Source organism: Schistocerca cancellata, chromosome 11, assembly GCF_023864275.1.
Source record: "Schistocerca cancellata isolate TAMUIC-IGC-003103 chromosome 11, iqSchCanc2.1, whole genome shotgun sequence".
Classification (NCBI taxonomy): domain Eukaryota; kingdom Metazoa; phylum Arthropoda; class Insecta; order Orthoptera; family Acrididae; genus Schistocerca; species Schistocerca cancellata.
The window spans coordinates 24,094,164-24,114,196 of NC_064636.1; the positions used below are offsets into that span (position 1 = coordinate 24,094,164).

The window sequence follows — 20,033 nt, forward strand, 5'->3', positions numbered from 1 at the left end:
GAGACTGGAGGGAGTGCACACCCTGACACTTTATCACATGATCTAAGTACTATAGTTCTGTCTGAAAAATGTCACACTTTTCGAGATGAGACTTGAGTCCTGCAGCTGTCAACACTTGAAAGAGAGGACGCAAATTGGCAATGTGTTCATCTGGCATACGACCTGAGGCAACAATATCATCAAGGTCGTTCGAACAGAATGGCACTTGAGCAGTCAGCTGTTCCAAGTAATGAAAAATGGTGGGTGCAGAAGAACTGCCAAAGGGCAAATGGAAAAACTTGGACAGAACTAAATATGTATTAACAACAAACACTTTCTGTGATTCTTCATCTACTTGTATTTGAAAATAAGCATCATGCAAACCTATCTCAGAAAAGTAATGGCCTGCACCAAGCCTGTCCATAAGTTTTTCAGGACGAGGCAATGGACAAGTGTCAATTGTCTGTGGATTGACTGCAGTTTTGAAGTCAACACAAATGCGCATACAACCAATAGGCTTTGGCATCAAAACCAATGAACTTGCCCACTGACTAGCTTGTACGGGATCAATCACACCTATGTCTGCAATTCTTTTAATTCACTGGCTACTTCATCTTATAAAGCAATGCGAACAGGCCGAGCCTGGAGAAACTTAGGCTATGCATTGTCTTTCAGGGTAATATGCACTACAAAATTAGTAGCTTTTCCAAGTTCATCAGAAAAGAGTTCTGGACATTCCTTAATCAAACTGGCTACACTGCATTAAAAGCAGTCACTGGAAGTACATTGTTTTGGATGCTAAGGGGGAGGGGGAGGGGGGGAGAGGTGCACAAACCATGGCAGTGGCAATGGTGCCTCAGACTGCGCAGCTACCTCATGCAGCACCAAACAAGTCAAACGAATGTAAGTCAAAAATATTTTCACTGCCTCCTGATTGCAATACAGTAAATTCCACTATCCTATTGTGAGATTTGTAAATGACAGGCAAACTACACTGTCCAACTACTGGGATTTCCTGTCCATTGTATGCAGTGGGGTGCGTGCTAGATTTTGACAGGTGTGCTGAGCCTAACCATTCGTATGTGGCATCATTAAGAAAAAGTTACAGAAGCACTTATGTCCAGTTGAAAGTCAACTTGATGGCCAGCAATTTGTAGTGTTTCAAATAGTTGGTTAAAATGGCATGGCCCGCACTGGGGTGAGATGAGGGCACAACCTTACATGAATTATTTTTAGAGCCTGTAGTCCTTTTTCAAAAGACTGCAGTCACAGAATGTGCACGAGACATGTTGTTGCAAGAGCAGAGCAGAATTGGCGTTCTGCCGTTGCAAGCAGACTGCCTGGCCATGGCCTTTCTTTCCACATGAGTAACATGTCGCATTGTGTGATGGTCAATCTTGCCACTTATGGCGAGCAAAACAGTAAGGGCAAGACTTCATTAGATTTACAGGCCTGACTACTTGTTAACTAGGCTGTCTGCGTGTCTGTGTGTGCTCTTGTTGTGGTGGCTGACGGGGGTAGTTGCAGGCAAGAGGTGACTCGATCTGTCAAATCTGGACCTGATGAAATTTATCAGTGACTATGGTGCCGGAATCAAATTGTTGTAACATGTGCAACACTTAATGGTGCGAAGGAGCTGAGGACGTGAGAATCCATTCTCTGATTCTGCTATCAGGGACATTGTATGTGATTGCATCACAGATCATCATGTCACTACAAAAGTTGCTACAACTACACCTGAATTTACACTTCCTAGTGAGACCCTGTAAGTCAGTATATCACTGATGGTATGTCTGTTCTGGCTTTTTCTTAAGTCAAAAGAACTGAAATCTGGTTGCACTTACCGTGTGTGGCAGAGGGTGGAATAATTGTTATAGTTCTGATGTTGTTAATTGTACTCCGTCTTTCTCACACATGCCTGGCAACTAACTTTGTGCGAGTTGATGACTATCACTGTGGAAGACTAGAGCACACTGTGATGTGACGTACTGAGATACTAAGATTGAGACACTTAGGCAGCAGTGGCGGCGACCTATATGCATGCTGACCAGGGGGTTATCATTGCGTAGCTTGGGGCCATGTTTTGATCTTCTCTTGTCATAAGTGCACCTAGTCCAGCACCTGCTATACAATGTTCCTAGTACTGTCCAGTGTGCTGGCGAAGGTGTATGCCAGCACATTGACAATGTGGATAAATGTATTATCTTGCACAAATTCTACAACATTATGAAGGGTACAAGGAAATACTAATTTTGCTGGAACTCAAAACTTGTCATACAGAACTGGCCTTAAAAGGTAGCAAACTAACTCTGACAAAGTAATAGGAAAACAAACTAAATGCTGATGTGGTTTAAAGTGCCTAAAAATGTTTATTCTGATGGCTTTCATTCAAGACGTGTCAACAAGATGAAATATTTTAGAATGATCACAAATTGCAAAGTAGCATGAGGGCACAGTGTGTAAATTTACAAGTATTCTGAAGTTTTCGGGTTTGAGTCTACTAAAGGTTTTCTTTTTTTCTCTTTTTCTTTTGATGACTGCTGCCAGCTGCTGTCAGTGCATTGGTTACGAGGTAGATGACAGAGAGAAAGTACAGTTGATTTTGTAATCACTGTAGCAGGTGCACATACATTTTTTTATGTTATGATTTACAATTTTTAGAGTGAGTCATGAAACAAACATCAATGAAATAAACTATTCTCACACAATGAATATTGTATGAAGGACAACTTGCCACAAAATCATTTCATATTCAATAAATACGGGAGGAAACATTGCATGTGCATTCTGCAGCTTTGGTTTTTCACATATTAATTTTGCAGCCATTAACCGTTACCTGAATTTACCCATCAATCTTATTTTAGATAGTACACACCATTGCACTTTGTTGCCAACAAAAATGAAAAAATATGTTTGAGTGGCATGGAATGTCTGACCTGGGAAAGTCCAGTCTGATGCTATACATATCTGACTATTGTGCAATTTTTTATGTGGTTACTGTTCTGATACCTTGTAGGTAAATTGAACTTTTCCATTTAATGAGGATGGAACTCCTGCATGAACACCACCACTGTGAATGGCATTTCTGAGAGATAGCTGGCAGCTTAAGAATCTTTATCCAATCAGTCTTCCCTTACCCTAGTCCTGGCACATGTTATGCAAATGTGAGAAAAATTGTCCTCTATATGAAATTTGTTTTTAAACTGTACCTCAGTTAACATATCATGTGCAAATGAGATAACATAATTAAAAAAAAGACAAACTGTTTTAGAATTTTATGGACATAAGTAATGTGGTAACTAGGTAAAATAAATTGATGGCACCCACACACATCCCCCCCCCCCCCCCCCTTGTGGGTTCGGGGGTTAGAATAGGCCCGCGGTATTCTTGCCTGTCATAAGAGGCGACTAAAAGGAGTCACAAACTTTTCGGCCTATATGTGATGGTCCCCTCTCGGGTTTGACCTTCGTATTTCCAAATCCTACTGAAGAGCGAGCCAATTGGAAAAGAGCACCTTAAATGGATTATTGTGTCCATCATGCATTGAGAATTTTAGCCAGCTTTCTCGTCATCGCATTGATGTCCCGCTCGTTCTCCATCTCTTGGGTGAGGATACATTCCTGGGTTTGATTTCCACCATGCACTGTGCAGTGTTGCTTTTCGCGGAGACAATGGCCATGGACTTTCTTGCATCTAATATCAAGCACAGTAGCCAGGCCATTGTGGTGGAGCTGCCATGTACCCTGTTGGTTGTAGCCCCCTGACCACACAGGGATTGCTCTGATGATGCCTGCGCTGTTAACTCCCCACATATGCCAAGGATTAGATGCCTATCTCCCTGGGGCATCAGGACTCCTGGCAATGGCCATCCTGCCAGGTGGCCCTTGCTGAGGCTGGGTGGCACCCGTGGGGAGGGCCCTTGGTCAGAGTGGGTGGCATCGGGGCGGATGATCCACAATGAAGCGTGGTACATCATCTCTTGCTGGTGGCCAGCTGCCAGCAGTCTCTAAGCATTCTCGGGCTCAATTCAATGCTCAGAAATATGATCCCAAATCGTTCCTCTCCCTGGCCACACCGTGGGAGGAGCGTAAGGCTCAGGATGGCAGTGACACTCATTTGGCCCAGTTCCTAGTTTGTACGAGAGCTGATGGTGAGTCTTTCATGTTAACAAAGCTTCAATTCCTCATAGAGCATTTAGAGGACAAGTTTGGGGAGGTGGAGGGCTTGTCCAAAATGCGCTCTGGGTCAGTATTGATAAAAATGGCATCCTCTGCCCAGTCATGAAGGTTACTTGCTTGTGACAAGTTGGGGGATGTTTCAGTTACCATCACACCCCATAAGAGTTTAAGTATGGTCCAGGGTATTATTTTCCATAGAGACCTCCTTTTGCAGTCTGATGACGAGCTGTGCGCCAACTTAGAGTGTAGAGGTGTTCATTTCGTCCAGCACATTCATCGGGGTCTGAAGGATAATCAGATTGCTACTGGTGTCTTCATTTTGGCCTTCGAGGGTCATAAATTACTGGAGAACGTCAAGGTGATGGTCTACCACTGTGATGTCTAGCCTTATATCCCTCCGCTGATGCGGTGATTTAAGTTCTGGAAGTTCGACCATATGTCTTCCCGCTGTATTTCGAGCCTCACATGTCAAGATTGCAGATGCCCATCACATCCCAATACTCCATGTGCCCTGCGTCCCATCTGTGTCAATCGCGGAGAGCATCATCCACCTTGCTCACCAGACTGCAGGATCTTACAGAAAGAGCAGAAAATCATGGAATATAAGACCCTGGACCGACTGACCTATACTGAGGCTAAGAGGAAATATGAATGACTCCATCCTGTGCGAATGACTTCCTCATATGCCAACACTACTTCAGCAATGATAGCCCTATCAGTTCAGCGAATTCCAGTTGGTTCACAGAGCCGTACAGCTCCAGATGCCCCCTTGCCCATGGGGGGCACTACCCACCATCTTGCTCCTGTGCCACCTACCTCGGGAACAACACCCTCGCACCCACATAGGTGACATCCATCCCCTTCTAAACCGGAGAAGTGTCTAACTTCTTCAGCTCCTCTCGCTCGCAAGGGGTCCCTTGGGTCCCTCCCTTCCCAGGTTTCCACAAGTGGGAAGGATGACACCTGACAGCAGCTGGTCTTAGGGCTTTGCAATCCTCCCAGTCCCGAAGACTGAATCGGTGAAGTGCTCCCAGCCAGTGAAACCCAAGGAGCAGCGAGAAAAGTCCAAGAAGACTTCTAAGACAAAGGAACTTGCAGTGACACCCTCCCCACCGCACCCTACAAGCTCTGTGACTGAGGGCGAGGTAGAGATTGTAGTGTGTGCTGAGGACCTAGATCTTGCAGACACAATAGATGTCACTAGCACAGGTACTCAGTCAGTGGTAGCAGGTGACCCAACGGTGTAATCTGCCTCCCTGGTCCCTTCATGCCTTTCTTGGCCATGGACAATGTCATCCTCCAGTAGAACTTCTCAGCCCTCACCCTTTCCTCGACATTGCTCTTCAAGAAACTTGGTTTCCGGCAATGTGAACCCCCACCCTCTGTGGCTATCGGGGTTATTATACGAACTGGGCAGCGTATGAGAGGGTATCTGGTGGTGTCTGCATCTGCGTCCTTCACTCGCTTTACAGTGAGTCTGTCCCTCTACAAACACCTTTAGAGGCTGTCACTGTTCAGGTGTGGATGCCTCAGGCTCTTACTGTGTGCAGTCTCTATTTTCCACTGAGTGGTGATGTCCTGCAGCATGTCCTGGCTGCGCTGATAGTCCAGTTGCTGCCACTTTTTCTATTACTGGGCGACTTCATCACCCATAACCCTCTGTGGGGTGGATCAGTGACAACAGACCGAGGCAGCATCATTGAACAAGTATTGGCACAGCTCGACCTTTCCCTTGTGAATAATGGTGCCTTCACACATTTCAGTTTGGCCCATGGCACGTACTCAGTCATCCTTTCGATCTACAGCCCTAGCCTATTACCATCTGTCCCATGGAGTGTGCGTGACAACTTGTGTGGTAGTGACCACTTTCCGATCTTTCTGTCACTGCCACAGAGTCACTCTTTTGGGCGCCCCTGCAAGTGGGCTATGAATAAGGGTGACTGGGACTTGTTCACCTCCATTGCCACTATTGAGCCTCTTTCCAATGGCGACATTTATGCGGTGGTTCATTCGGTCACCACCGGCATCATTACTGCCACAGAATCTGCCATTCCCTTTTCTTCTGGGTCCCGTCGACGGAGGACTGTGCCTTGGTGGTTGCCTGAGATCGCAGAGACGATTAGAGATCGCAGGCGGGCACTCCAGTGTCACAAGTGGCATCCCTCGTTGGAACACCTCATCGCCCTTAAATGGCTCCGTGCGTGAGCCCGCCACCTCATTTGCCAACACAAACAGGAGTGCTGGCAAAGGTATGTCTCCACCATTGGCCCCCGTACCTCTCCATCACAGGTTTTGGCAAACATTAGGGGACTCTATGGCTATTGGACCCCTGTCTGCGACCCTGGGCTTTCCCTGAATGCAGCAGTCTGTACCGACTCCGACACATTTGCAAACCGCTTAGTGGAGCATTTTGCTAAGAGTTCTGCTTCTGCGAATTACCCACTGGCCTTCCGCTCCCTAAAAGAACGGTTGGAACGTTGGAGCCTTTCAGTTCACATGTGCCATCCTGAATCCTACAATGTTTTGTTCAGTGAGTGGGAATTCGACAGTGCCCTAGCCGCTTGTCCTGATACAGCTCCCAGGCCAGATCACATCCACTGTGAGATACTCAAACACCTGTCGGTGGACTGCCAGCGAGGCCTCCTAGACCTTTACAACAATATGTGGGTTGAGGGTGAGCTTTTGTCGCAATGGCAAGAAAGCATCATAATCCCCATGTTGAAACCTGGCAAGAACCCACTGGAGGTGGACAGCTACCGCCCCATTAGCCTCACCAACATTCTTGCAAATTGCTCGAATGCATGGTGAGCCGTAGGTTGAGTTGGCTACTTGATTCTCGGGGCCTTCTGGCTTTGTCTGAGAGTGGGTTCCGTAAGGACCGCTCTGTTGCCGATAATCTGGTGTACCTGGAGTCGGCCATCCATATGGCCTTTGCCCGCCATCAGCATCTGGTTGCCGTCTCTTTTGACATGCAGAAGGCATACAATATGACTTGGCGACATCACATCCTCTCTACGCTTGATGGTTGGGGTCTTCGGGGTCTGCTCCCGATTTTTCATACAAAATTTTCTGTCGCTTCTTTCCTTCCACGTGCAAGTTGCGGCCACCCATAGTCCCTCCTGAGTTCAGGAAAATGGGATACCGCAAGGATCTGTCTTAAGTGTCTGCCTCTTTTTAATTGTAAGTACCGGGCTGCCTGTGGTGGTGGGAATGTCTGTCTCAGCTTCCTTGTATGCTGAGGACTTCTGCCTATACTATAGCTCCACTGGCATTCCAGCTGCTGAACGGCACCTGTGGAGTGCTATCCGCAAGTTTCAGTCTTGGGCTGTAGCACATGGCTTCCATTTTTCGGCTGCCAAGACCTGCATTATGCATTTCTGCTGGCAATGCACTGTTCACCCTGAGCCATGGTTCTTGATGGCGAACCTCTTGCTGTGGTGGAGACGCATCGGTTTTTGGAAGGTTTTTGATACCTGGTTGACTTGGCTGCCTCATATTCATCAGCTTAAACAAACGTGCTGACTGCATCTTAACGCTCTTCATTGCTCGAGTCACACCAGCTGGGGTGCCACTCGGTCTACCCTTCTACGGCTATACCAGATGTTAATTCAGTCCCGTCTAGATTATGGGAGCCTGGCTTATGGTTCGGCATCACCTTCCCCCTTCCACATTGCGGTTGCTGGACCCCATCCTTCACAGCGGGATCGGACTTGCCACTGGAGCTTTCTAGACCAGCCCTGTCAATAGCATACTTGTGGAGGCAGGTGTCCCTCCATTGCGGTTCCGGCACCAACAATTACTGGCCGCTTATGCCACACACATTTGTAGCTTGCCCAGGCATCCCAATTATAGTCTCCTGTTCTCTGTCAGTTGTCCATCTTCTGGTGGCCCTGGCCAGGGTGTACAATCGCAGTTTGCATCAGAGCTCTTCTCTCTGGGCTTGTGGTTTTCCCTCTTCCACCTCTTTTCTGGGTCCCTCTGCGTATAGCCCTGTGAGGTATGCCTTTGGCTCGATTTGCACAGGGCCCAGAGGACTCAGTTCCTCCCGAGGCCCTCCGCCGCTTCCTCCTGAGGCCATCCGCCGCTGCTTTCTTTCAATCTTTGCCGAGTTTCAAGGCTCTGACGTCGTCTATATTGACAGTTCAATCGTTGCTGGTCATGTTGGTTCTGCTCTTATCCGGGGGCATCATTATGAACAACACTCATTGCCGGCTGGCTGCAATGTTTTCACTGCCGAGCTGGTCACCATCTCTTGCGCCCTAGAGTATATCCGCTCCTGCTCAGGTGAGTCCTTACTTATCTTTAGTGACTCCCTGAGCGGTTTACGAGCTATCAACCAGTGTTTCCCTCACTCTCGTCTGGTTATGGCTATCCAGGAGACCCTCCATACTCTTGCGCGTTGCGGCCGCTCTGTGGTCATCGTGTGGACCCCGGGTCATGTCGGCATCCTTGGAAATGAACGTGTTGACACGCTGGCCAAACAGGCTGTTGGTGCACCAGCCTTGTAGATTGTCCTTTCAGAGAGTGACCTCAGGTCAGTTTTGCAGCTGAAGGTACTTCGCACCTGGGGTGAAAAATGGTGCACCCTTCCTTCACCCAACAAACTTCGTGCCATCAAGGAGGCTGCAGGTGCGTGGCGCTCCTCCTTACAGGTCCCTCACAAGGACGTCCTGTGTCGGCTGCGCATTGGCCACACCTGGATAACACTCAGCTATTTATAGTGCCGCGACGACCCACCTTTATGTTGCTGCATGTCAGCTTTGAGCGTGGTCCACATATTGTTGGACTGCCCACTTTTAACTCCACTCAGGCAGACGTTTGCTCTGCCTGATATGCTTTTAGGCTGCTTCCATTGTCTAGGGGATGGGATACGTAGTTGCTGCATTACAGGCCAAATAGTGCTGAGTCTACAGTATGCAATATGAATATACACATGAATTGAATGATCGAAAGTTCCTATCACTCAGCAACTGTGAATGTAACATAGAATATTATAAAAGAAAGGTTTCAATTAAATAAAATCTGCAGGTACTATCTTAATGACTTTAAATGATGAGTAAGACAGTAGACGTACTTTTGAGAACGTGGTATGTTTCTGAAAAACGCTTATTGGTATCGATGGTCAAGCAGTTAAATAAAATGTAAGTCGAATAACAGGGAAACAATAGATTCCTACTGCAAGGAATTAGTTATGAGCAACAACATAGCTTACAAGATATTTACTTCTAAATGCGTACTACGTCTTCACTGTAGAAACTTCAGAAATCTCACAAGTTCACAAGTCAGCACTCTGAAGTATTTCTCTCTCTCGCGATCAGGCGCAAACCGCTCCACACTCAAAGTCTCTCTCGTAACCGTGCGTCCCTCATGCAGTACTGTCCAGTGCTCCCCATGTCCTCTGCTGTACTGTTCAGAACTCTCCTCTCCTCTCCCATACTGTTCTCCCACTTCCATCCAGTCTCCACATTAACGAGCACTGTGATTGGCTAGAGCGCTCCCACCCTGTCTTCAAGCCAATGCACACTCACAATCGTAATGAAACACATTTGAAATATTGGAATTACATTTAACTGGCTTGAAATTAAATAAATATTCCTATGGCTGGACCACAAACAAGCTCTAACACACATTATCAAATATATAAACAAATCAAATAAACATGTATCAATGGAATAGAAACAGAAGGTAGGCCAGTAGCCTAATGTCTCTGTGCTTTCTAAAACATAGTAAATATTTAACAGTTTCTTCATGAATAATATAGCTCGATGTAAACAAAGACATAGATGAATAAAAACGTTTGTAAGCATGCTGCTACCAGTTTTTCGTGTAACTATAGAGTACGTATGGCCTGATGTAGTCGATAGTAATCGGCCACTTTGACCTCCAACAACTCACATACTATTCAAGTTACATGCCTTAATTCATACCAATTTAGGCTTACACTAATGGCTTTCTAAAGAGACATTGATCGCCAAAATTGGATGAACCGTTTAGATTTTGGAAATTCATTGCTGGGTGTTACTTGTATAATTTACCATCAGGTACTAAACTTTAAATTGATAACGATAGTGAAAATCTGATTACACCATCAGAATCATTGTGCAAATAATGGTAACGTACATGTTTCTTTTTGAGCTATCATGATTCACCTGGCTACTATTAATTTCTATATGAACTGTGAAATGTCTGCCATTAAGGTTTCACAAAGTCCGGCATCTTTGGCACTCTTGGCATGTCCTCTTCATCGACACAGCGTCCCCATGGAATTCCCAGCCACGCGATGGGGCTACGTACCCCTCATGATCAGCTAATGTTCGGCACCATGTGGTTGCTGCCAGGCCGCGGCCTGCCGAGGGGCCCCCACACGGCCACGCCAACTCCAAACTTAGAATATTTCTAGGACGCTACAACTCTCCTGGTACCTGACACACCTCCACTTAACATTCTGGCTTGCCAGAATGTTCAGAAGTAGCACCCTTCAGTTCATACTAGTACATATAAAACAAATTTCAAATAACAGAATTAGCTGATTAAAACGCCAGACTAATAGTGCTTACAAGATCTTTGTAGTGATGTGGGAGCAGTATGAATTTTGAAATAAATTATACTAACACAGATTATGAATGAAACGTCATATTAATTAAATGCCTGCATTTCAGTTATGCACTATCAGGTTTTTGGACAAGAAATAAAAATTTTAAATGCACTTTCACTTATGCGCAATTTTGTAAGCACTTATTGTGCCACTCTCTCAGTGCTAAGGCTCCTTCATGCACTAATTTTTTCTGTTGCACTACACACGCTCACATGGATTTTAGCAGGAAGTATTGATCAACTCACATTAGTGTTTTGACCAAGTGCCTCACAGAAATCATGTCTGCCTCTGAATTCAGAGTTCCACCGTTTATCATACCAAATCTGTCTACAATGGAACCAAAAGTAGAAACCACTCAACAAACAAGGCCACTCAACAAACCATTTGCCAAAACAACCAGGATCCTCGCTAAAGATTCCCTCCAGAGGAAAACAGTACTTTAGGAACAAAGTCAAAAGGCAGATACCTGAATCACAATAAGCTTGAATTCCCACAAGTTCTATTTAATCAACTTTAATCAATCCTTCCTACCTCCACACACCAAAAATTGCGTGCACATACAATTACAATTTTAATACCCTTCAAATTGACCACTAAATTTTTTTCCCACAGTCTTATACAAAGCACAAATCAATACATGTTTTACTTAAATCCAAGAGGTCACTGACCTCCACACACCCTCAGTGCTTAAACTTCCCCCATTTGCACACGTACAGTGCCACAATAAACTAACAAATTACTAATGAATCCCCAAATAAACACATAAATTATCCCTCCAAAATTACCACCACTAATTACAGATTAGAACAACTTTTCATTTCTACCCTTTCTCTGTACACCCTTAGCAATTTTAAACTTCTCTTGTTTCCAAATATGCGGTAGCAATGACCATAACGTTCTACCTTACCAACGCCAATCTGTCTCACTAGAATCACACTTCTCCTTCATATACCAATTTGTACGAACTTCATTACACAAACTACCCCCATCCACACTATTTACTTCACCCCTTTCTAAATTTTCTGTTAGTTCTGCCAAACATTTCGCCGATTCACTACCCACAGCATGCACAACTTGACTGTTTCTCCCCTCCAAAATATCGACACTTGCAGCTTCAACAAAATTACACATAAATTCACTGTTAAACACATTATATTCCTGAAATAATACATCGATGCCTAAGCCATCATCACCATAAATATTTATCTCAGCAATCTTATCTGCAGATACACCATTTAAATCACTACATAAATTCACATCAGAGCCCTTACTTTCCTCCGTTGACAAATTAACTTTATGTGAATTGTACACAACTTTATCCTCCACCGCTACATTACACAAATTGCTGCTACCTTGTCGTACGATTTTGGGACTTCCAGACTTGCTAAATTCCACTGTGATCGGACAAAAGTCAGCACATACTGTCATTTCTGCACCCTTTTCAGCCACATTAACCCGCGATCTTACTTTACATACATTCTTACATTCATATTCTGACAAACATTTTAGATTCACACATTCATCAATAAGTTTCGTTTTGCCTTCATTCTTGACTAGAAATGCGTAAATTCCTTCCTCAGAAGTATAAGTACCAGTAGCTTTTACATCATTACATAAATTACTATTACTCTGTTCCTTTAAACAGAAGTCATCTACTTCCGCAGATACATTTTACCTTCAACTGCTGGGGAGAGCATTGTTAAGCCTCCCTTGGTAACATTGACGCTTTCCGCCGACACACACACAAGCACCCTCACTTGCAGCTGGCGAGGCCAAAGCTACGCTGCCTTCACTAACATCAATGCTTTTCACTGACTCACAAATACTTGTTACTACAACACCTCCCTTACTGCAATTGCTACTATTTGCTAATACCTCTTCAGAACTCTCCACACAATTTGCTTTCACAAAATTCATCTCCTCTTTAACTTCTTTTTGAACTACTGAATCTTTCCATTCATCACCATTCATACTCTCATTCATTGCATATTCATAACTTACTTCATTCCCCGCAAATTTATTCACATTACTTTTACTGAAATCTCTCACAAATCTATGCTTCTGCCGTTCACGCCTGCTTTTATTGAAAGAGCCATCTATATAGCCTTCCTCTTTAACATACTCCATATTACATATTTGTTGCCTTTCTCCAAACCTATCAACATTTATCCCATTTCCATTATATGCAGTCCTTTTCATCACCTTTCCAGATCGCCATCCCCGGACCTGAGGTGTGGCGAACATCAGTTTCCCGACCATTTGTTACGCGATTGCACTTCACGCGAATTTCCCCCGTCAAATCTGCGTTGTTTACTTGGATCCCATTCACGGAAGTTATCACTCCTGTTCATTCTCCGACCATTCTGCTCATTCCAGCTACTATCTCCCTGAGAATTCCTTTGATTTCTCTCACAATTATTGTTTTGGTGGTGATTATTTGGACTCCCATTTTGATAACTACCACCCAATTTGCTCTGAGGTTTGAACTTCAAAGCCCTTTTTAATTTTTCTACAAATTCTAGAAATTCATCCACAGAATCACATGGACTGTGGACAAGATCCCACTGCAACTCTTCTGGTAATTGCCTTTTTAATATGGTGATTTCCGTTAAAACTACCAATGGATGTTTCACATGCAAGCTTGCCAAGTTAGTGCTTGCAAAATCTCTCATCATCCCATTACCGTACCTGTAACTCGGGCCACTTAAGAATTCATTTTGGATCCATGTCTGGTTTTCCTCGCTCCAAAATTTATTCAAAAAACTCTTTTCGAAATCTTCGTATGATTTGAACGAACTACGTTTAACATTTGCCCAAGACCATGGGTCTCTCTCCTGATGCCATTTAATTTAATTTATTTTCACTTCGTTCGACATACCATGAACAAAGGCATCCCTACACGCAGCCATGAAACTTACTAGGTGATATCTTCTGTCATCTGTGTAGCATTTCACAGATCAAGTATTTGCCCAAGGGATATTTATAACTGATGCAGCCTATTGGGAGGCTAACGAATTTAAATCACTTTTTATCTGTTGCGTTTGTTTTTTAAATTCATTTTCACTAGTAATACTGGGCTCTATTTTATCTTTAATTTTTTAATTTTGCCCACTTCTTTCTCCCCCTCAGCTACATGATTGGCAATGTCACTAATTGCTGAATTTATATAGCCTTTATGAGCATCTTGTGCTTTTATACAGTCGCTTACTTTGCCCCCAAGTTCCGTCTGTATCTTATCCATTTTTCTCCCCAAGATCTTTTTCCACTTATTCGATTTTATATTTTACTATTACTACTTCGTGTGTAATTTTCCCCATATCCACTTGGACACATTTTAATTTATCATCAATTGCTTTTCAAGGTTACCCATAATTTTTTCAACCTCCTCTTTCACAGCAGAACCTATTTCAGTTCGCATTGTGCCCATATCTGTTCAAATTATACTGATATTGTTTGCCTTTGTATTCATATTATGTCCCAATCCCTGGATCATTTGCATTAGCTGATTCATTCCCCTTGCCTGAATTCTTACTAGTTACACTTCCACGCTTTGATTTTGGGCTAACTGGCTCACTTCCGCTTTCAGAATTACACATACTTGAGAGATCTATAAGTGGAGTTTGAATTTCAGAGTCAAACACTATCTCACTATTTGCGCAGGCACTTATCTAATTTGACACGGCTCTCTCTGCCATGGTGATGCTGTCATTTGTAGTGGAAGTCAACACTGATGACTACCCTGGAGAACCCGAAGAAGCTGCCATGGTACTGCTGTTGATCTGCATATGCCGCTGGAGAAGTCGACTGATGTAACCGTAGATCCCGCCCATTACGGTGTGTTCCAATCGTACCAGATACCGCTGTCCATTAGATGCATAACCGCTACTGTTCACTGCACTCAACTTATTTAGACTTTGAGCCCCCATGCAAATTGCCTTTAACGTGGTAGATTAGGACCTCTTTCGATAGCATGTGTTAGTTGTGAAAATTACTGCGTAATTTCACTATTTCCAGAAACCTACCTGCGGAAAACACTGATCTCACACTGTGTTTTGTGAGACGTTCACTCGATAGAAATCTCTACTGGTTTTGCAAAGGTTTTTTACACTTCGCATAGTACGCTGAATAACAGAGAGCAAAGGAATTACCACTTTGCAGGGCACAAATCACGGACAAACCCCCAATTGCGGGCTTTACAATAAATGTGAAATGATGTGGCCCTCAACTACGTACCCTCAGACTCAGAGTTGAAGTATTAAAAGTTTCGGCTGCTTTCGTTGTCTAGGGGCTGGAACATGTAGTTGCTGCATTAAAGGCCAAATACTGCTGAGTCTATAGTATTCAGTATGAATATACACATGAATCGAATGGTCAAAAGTTCCTATCACTCAGCAACTGCGAATGTAACGTAGAAATTTATAAATGAAAGGTTTCAATTAAATAAAATCTGCAGGTACCATCTTAATGACTTTAAATGATGAGTAAGATAGTAGAAGTACTTTTGAGAATGTGGTATGTTTCTGCAAAACACTTATTGGTATCGATGGTCCAGCAGTTAAATAAAATATAAGTTGAATAACAGGGAAACAATAGATTCCTACTGCAAGGAATTAGTTATGAACGACAACATAGCTCACGAGATATTTACTTCTAAATTCGTACTACGTTCTCTGTAGAAACCTCGGAAATCTCACAAGTTCACAAGTCGGCACTCTGAAGTATTTCTATCTCTCGCGATCAGGCGCAAACCGCTCCACACTCCAAGTGTCTCTCGCAACTGTGCACAAAATGGAAGATTTTGTAAAATCGTCAAAAATGCAGTATTTTTGTTCCGATTTTGCTAAAAAGCTATGCTCCATAAAACATACCAAGCTGTACAACTGGAATGAAAGTTGGGCGCGAAATCATCCCCGAAAACAATGTAAACTTAGGGTTAGCATACCTAGTAGTGTGAACGCATGATGAAGATGAAATTTAGAGTGCAATAGATTGACTGCACAACGATAAGTAATAAAAAATTTTATTCCCCTACTATTTTACAATAATCTACAAATTAGTCGAAAATATATTGATTTTTATGAAAAGATGAAAGCAAGGTGTATTTGATACTTTTTTTTCTAATACCATTTTCTATTAATGGTTCAAAGCCAGCCACATGCAAACAACAAATTTTAAGCCCCCTACCCTCCCCAGAACAATGAGTTTAATTTTCATTATTGGCTAACAACAGAGGGAAAGTAACAAGAAAAATCGCACTGAGAAAAGAATTTTAACTTCGGCATGTTGTTTCTTGTTGATCAAAGGCGTTTAAATCAGTTGTGGAAAACATGTTTTGTACAAGTAGACCGATTGTAATCTACATTTGTACTACCAAGAATAAAAGAATATAACTGTCCATGTTGCGTGTTAATAATGTGTCACACACAGATTAATGTATTTTGTTATACTGGTGCAATGTACTCGGCATAATTACATTTGCTACAGTACAGATATTCCGCCATCTCAATCACCAAGTCTGTTCATTTGCCAGCAGACTGCTACATATGAAGTAGTCAGGCTTCATTTGAATAATTTTACACATATTGCATCTATTTCTCATCCTTCCTTTCAATCCAGCCTTTGGACCGGTACTTGAGAAGTTAAAAATAGATTTATATAACATTTTTGCATTTTTTTAGTAATTCATTCAGAAGCGTCAATAAATTTTCTCAGATTTAGTTCCCGATGATTAGTAATGCTTCTTTGTATGATAAGTCTCAAAGCAGGGTGCAACACATAATGGAACATTGCAAGTTTTGCATCGGTATCTAGTTTCCCAGCGCACTTTCTTTTTTGTGCAAACAACGGATCTGCACATTAGCGTATTTTTCTGCGAATGTTCACTCACAATAACAGCTGGAAAATGTCTCCCTGTGAATCACAGAGAATTGTCCTCATTGTAGTGCCTTCCCCTACCAGCTTTTCTCTGTTCTGTAGCATATTTTTCTACAATCGCCCTTACGACAGAAAGGTGAAACTCTGCGAGTGCCATTTTTTGCCCTGTGACTGACCAGTGGAGAGCATGAGCATTTAGAATGCACAAAATCCAGAATGTGAAAAAAATATTTCTTATAGCATTTCACAGTCTTACACACTGATCCCACTGAGCTCAGTAACGTGTCACGACGGTCAACTGCACCCATACTCGAATCGTAATCTACAATACATTGCAGTTTCTTTATTTTTTTGCCAGTATTTCTTTCAGTCTTCTCTGTTTCGACCATTTGTGTTGCGTGACTTGTAGTCAACATGTACACCTCTCTCTTATTGCACCACTTGGTAGCAAGGATCTTGTCAGTGGACCTAAACTCAGTTTCTCCTCATTTTAATTTCTTCTGCAGTTTTGGTATGTTGCGCCTGTTCTTACGAACAGTGTCACATGCTGCTGTTCCATGGTTGTGAAGCCAGAGGAACAGGTCCAGGCTTGAGTACCAGTTACTGACACATTCTATATGTTCCTGTTCCAAGTATGGTCCCATAAGAGTTGTCACTATGTCACCACTTTTCCCAAAGTGTGGAATCCAATTTCTGTTGTTGCGCCTGTATGTACAATAAAATCTAAAATGTACCCACTCTGACAGTCACACAGTAGAAATGTATTTATTCCAAATCTACTTCGCTTAGTTGGAATAAAGTGCTGAAAAGATAATCGTCCTTTGAACAGCAAGAGACTTTCATCTATACAAAGTTTGTGATGTGGGCGAAATGAATTAAGAAACGTCTTACGAACTTTGTCAACAGTCGTCCTAATTTTAAATAGACTGTCGCCTCCAGTACTCGCAGAGTTGTCACTGAAGTGTAACATTCTCAGAAGTAGACAAAAACAGTCTCGGGACATAATTTCGCTGAAAACTGTTGTGTTCAGAAGTGTATCTGTGGACCAATAATCACTTAATTTTAACTTCTTAACTTGCGCCATTAGAAGGCAAACAGCAACAAAACAATACATTTCCTCAAATCCAGTGACTTTCCACTGTGACTGTCAAGAATTCACAAAGCCTGTAGTATTTTTTTGAGTGTTAACATAAAAGCGATTTGTTGCATCTGCAATAAATTGCAACAGTTCTTGAGACATAAATATCACAAAAAATGAAAGAATGCTTGGGTCAATATCTAATTGACATGTGTGTCCTGAACTCAAGTCATCGAAGTATAGCTTAAATGCTGGAAATCGGTTTCTTTCCGGTCAAATGTGTCACTTAAGCGCTCTCTTTTCTGAACCGTTTCACTGTCACTTTCTGATTCACCAGATTCAGTGGTACTGCTGACTGTAATTCTTGCTCTCCCCTCTTCTGTAAAGGGCTGAGGGCTGCAGCTTCGAGATTCTGTTGAAGACTCATCTCTGTTAGCAACATCAGATAATTCACGCTCACTGTCTCTCTTAGTGAGCATATCCAGGATTTCTTTATCTGTTCAACCACGGAGACATGACATTTCTCTCGTAGAAAACAAGAAAACTGACGAAAATACAGGAATCTAAGTCGAATTCTGCAAAGAGTGAACACAACAACAAAAATATATGCACTCTTGAACAACACAGTCAGACCACTGAACAGCTACTAGAAGAGCAGGGCAGAAAGACGTCTCTTTGTGTATACATGTCCATAGCATTCAGGTAGCTGTGACTCAGCGCGCCTAAACTCGTCCCTAGCTGTGGTTCGGCTGGTGGTGCGGGACTTGTAAATACGTCCTTAGGACTGTAGGGAAGACCCAAGGCCGGCCATCTGTATACACATCAGACGCGCCAGAGGAACGGCGAGGCATGAAGAGTTAACACATCCGCAGCAGTCAAAGGGTTAGTATGGCAGCATGTCACTAGTTGATAAAAACTGAACATGGGGTGGTGATAGTTGTAAGACACGCAGAGATTAAACAATAATTTGTGATTCAATGGTTGACAACCTTTTCAGTGGATACTCATTAGCAGAGGGGCTGTGTTTCCACATGCATAAATTGTGATACAGAATAACCATTAATCTTTAATAAATGGATGTCACATTACCGTATTTACTCGAATCTAAGCCGCACTCGAATCTAAGCCGCACCTGAAAAATGAGACTCGAAATAAAGGAAAAAAAAATTTCCCGAATCTAAGCCGCACCTGAAATTTGAGACTCGAAATTCAAGGGGAGAGAAAAGTTTTAGGCCGCACCTCCAAATCAAAACAAAGTTTGTCCATTGTAATATGAGACACAATTTAGGTCGAATGAATGACGATACAGCTACAGTAGTTTGGTTCGAGTATAAGCTTAGCAGTTAAGCTTTACCACGTAGCCATTGCTATGCGTCAGGCGCTCCGTCCGAATTTATACGGGTGCCCTTCCTTTTTCACGTGCTTCGTCTGGTTTGAATCGATTGCTTATTTTGCTTTGATCTGATAATTGCCGTTTTCTTTGTTATAGGTGTTTGCGTCACTCTTAAGCTGAAAATGCATTACTGCACTGTGTCATGCATTGTTTGTCGCATTCTGATAGTGCGTGTTTACGGCCTGTCGCGGCACGGCTTGCTTTTGTTGCGCGCTACCGCCGTGTACAATTGAAAAAAAAAAAGAGGAATCGTCTCATTAGCGGAACAATGGCAAGAGACCACAATTTGTTGTTACTTACACTGCTGCTTTCTTTGATAATGATCAACAAGAATCAAATAATAGACTGCGTATGATAGAACATGTTCTGAACGAAAGTTAGGCGAAAATTTTTCTCCGTTTGAAAATCTTTGCGGTCGCTTCTTTATTACATCAAATTCTGCACAGAAATTAGAGTCATTTTAGATTTAAAAATCTAGTCACTTGCCGTGCTTCATTTCTGACTGTATCACTATTAGGCATAAGAATAATACGAATATAAACATGACACGATACGTATATTCTTCCGCGTTTGCTGTTGTCTCACTCTAGTTTCGTAGTTTATTAGGCAGACAGGATTTAAATGAGATAGCAGTAAACACGAAAGAATACATGGCAAAATGTTTATATTCGTATAATTCTTATGGTGAAGAGAATACTGTATATGATTAAAATTTCATCAGGTTCCTATTAGCAACCATCTCTTCTCACAGATAGGAAAAAATTCAGAACGTAGAGTTGGCCATATTGACAAACATCCCAAACAGTCTTGCCAGTCAGATTTTCGTAGTACACTGAAATTGTGTTACATTCGAAGATGAACAATACGGAATTTGTATTTACTTCGTTGGATAATGTATGAAAATGCAGTGGTCGAAACTCGCGGCGGAGAAAAAAA

General features: G+C 42.8%; 1 protein-coding gene across 2 annotated transcripts in view; it reads left to right on the forward strand.

Moving 5' to 3' along the window:
• Positions 1–20,033, forward strand: part of LOC126108943 (zinc finger protein 354A-like) — a 120,586-nt gene that overhangs the window by 58,313 nt on the left and 42,240 nt on the right. The gene's annotated exons all lie outside the window — the stretch shown is intronic.